Below are 2,568 nucleotides of genomic sequence, written 5' to 3'. Positions count from 1 at the left end.
AGGCACATTGTTGATTTTTCTAATTTCAAGCGAGGAGGATGACAAAAAACTGGAAGGTTACCCATAGTAGGGGGAGGGGAGAAAGCAAATCTTTGATTTCCCACTGTTATCTACAATAACAAAGGGATACCTCAGAAACGTTGTAAAAATAGCAGATGCAAAGCCCAGCCTGCTGCGGGGTGTGAATTAGGAGCTACTCTTGGAATTAAAGGTTTGGCTTTAACAAAGCTCTTTTTTTAAGGATAACAGCCTTCTGTGCCTACTAGGGCAAGCCCTAAGCACCTGCTATTTTTCCAGAAAGCTCCTCAAAGGACTCACCTCAGATGTTTCCTCCAATCAGCCTGGCTTCTTCTGTCCTGAAACTGCAGTTCTATTTATGACGCCAGATTCACTGGATTTCACATCCACACCTACATAGGCCCTGCACATTATCAGCAAAGTAATTATCTTTTGTTTGTTTGGTTGGTTGGTTTTGTATTTAAGTCAGTATCAGCTATATTGGGGACAAATATCACATAGTCAGGAAACAAACAAAATCTCATCAGCCTGGTTGACTGACGCAGCTCAGGGCAGAAAACGGAAGCACAGTCTGGAGAGGCCGTCTCCAAGCATGAGAATGCAAAGTAGCTGTCATGTGGGTTGCAGCCAGTTTATGGCCAAGGAGACGGGGTCTTTAGTATTCAGCATAATAAATAAGATTTTCCCCCTGCAACCTGCGCAGCCTTGCAGTGGATTTATTTGCACCCTCCCCAAACCTCCGCGTGCAGATGAATTGCTCATTAAGCTCAGATGCCCTTGTTTCCTTATTACCACTTGTCAACACTACAGCACATAGGAAAGTGATTTTGAAAGAAAAGGAGAAAGCCCAGGAACTTTGAATGAAGCTTTTTTGTGTGTGTCTGTGAATGGGATGTATTTATGGTTCTGCTCTGGCTTATTAAAAAAAAAAAAATCAAGATTTGGGTGTCAGAAAAAACAATAATGGCAAATATATCACAAGATATCTGACAACTTAAAATCAAGTTATGGGTAATTTGCAGAAATGTAACCTCATCACATTAGTGAAGAAGAATGCGGATGCAGCTTTATAAATGATTTTCACAAGACAGACACAATTTCGATGATTTTCCTTGTGGTTATTTTCACATGAGAAAAATTTAAATTTGTTTATTGTAAATAAGCACACTGGAAGAACATTTTTGCAAATTTTTTTTAAAATAAATTCTTCCTAGCATGGAGGGAATATTCCTGCATTTGTAACAAGCTGGTTGGCATTAGCTTGGAGAGAGTAACAAAATATTGGCTTAAATAAAAAAGAAAAGAACTGTCAGTAGCAATCAAAATTTACTTTATTAAACAACAGATCGGTAATGTCCCCGGGATTTTTATGTAGACTCTCACTGCTGGTTCCCTAGGAGATGACTGAAGTTAACCTCTTCACTGCTGTATAAATTGAATAAATTTTCAGAGCATCATCTTAAAGCCCACAGTCCTGCCAGCATCTCATTAATCTGTGGCCAAGAGCCTCAATTTCAAAGAGCTTTTGGTTTGTTAAAAGGATTAATGATCCAGGGTAGCTCTTGATACAAATTTGAGTCCTCCTGTGTTTTTTGGGGCACCTTGTCTTACTAAGTTTTTATTATTTGATCAAAGAATGCACCTTTAGTTAACAGTGGCCAGTGTATCTTTGCTCTTTGTTTCCCAGTCTTACTGAAGAAAACAAGGTCTCTTGACTTTCAAGACATATGTGGCTACTGTCTATGTTTCCAGAACTGGTTTCAAGAAACTCAGTGTTTACCTTTTCTGTACAGTGTATTGATATATTTTTTTTGATATATATCAGTGTATTGATATATATTTGCCAATAGTTTATTAGGCAATTTTTTAAATATACAGTACATTTGAAAGAATTATACAGTGATCAGATATACATCCACCACATACATTACATAATTTTTTTTGTTGTTGTTGTTCTTCACGTGTAGGGAATTTGCTCACAGGGAGGCCCCAAACCTTGTGCCCCTCATTGTAATGACCCAGAGTCCTGTGGGGTTTGCTGTAAACAGAAAAGCCTGCTTCGGCTCCTTGCTCTAAGCACACCCCTTGTATTGTAATTTTTAAAATGACACTTTGAAAAAATATACATGGTGTTCTAACGATTAGCAAAAACCCTTAATTTTTATATATCATTACCCAAATGAATAGTACATGATGAGTTAGGCAGTCTAATACTTCTCTAAGAGATTTGTGTCTGACGTGGGAAAAGTTGACGGTGTATTATGGCAGCAATCCCCGGGAGATGAGGCCCGGACTCTTTCTTGGCTCTTTGTTTACTGTTTCACCTTCAGTAAGTCACAGCTTCTTTGGGCCTCAGTTTCTTTATGGAGGCTCACTGGAAATAAAGTACTTTAAAGGGCTTATAAACTCTAGGCTGTTACGCAACTATAGGTCTTTATTTTTATACTTTCATGTCAGTGTTGGAAGATACTAAAAAATCAGACCCCAATATTATTATGCAAGAGAATTTCCAATCTTAAAAAGCTGCATTTAGTTCATTTTATCGTGGGA

At 38.1% G+C, this 2,568-nt stretch overlaps 1 non-coding gene across 1 annotated transcript; it reads right to left on the bottom strand.

The window, feature by feature from the left end:
* Positions 1 to 1,977: 1,977 nt before the first annotated feature.
* Positions 1,978 to 2,103, bottom strand: LOC128585268 (small nucleolar RNA SNORA11). The gene has a single exon (XR_008379988.1). It is a non-coding gene; the product is annotated as a small nucleolar RNA SNORA11 (small nucleolar RNA).
* Positions 2,104 to 2,568: the final 465 nt, after the last annotated feature.

Source organism: Nycticebus coucang, chromosome 4 (assembly GCF_027406575.1).
Source record: "Nycticebus coucang isolate mNycCou1 chromosome 4, mNycCou1.pri, whole genome shotgun sequence".
Taxonomy (NCBI): domain Eukaryota; kingdom Metazoa; phylum Chordata; class Mammalia; order Primates; family Lorisidae; genus Nycticebus; species Nycticebus coucang.
Note: the sequence above shows the minus strand (reverse complement) of the source record. Positions and strands in the feature narration are given on the sequence as shown.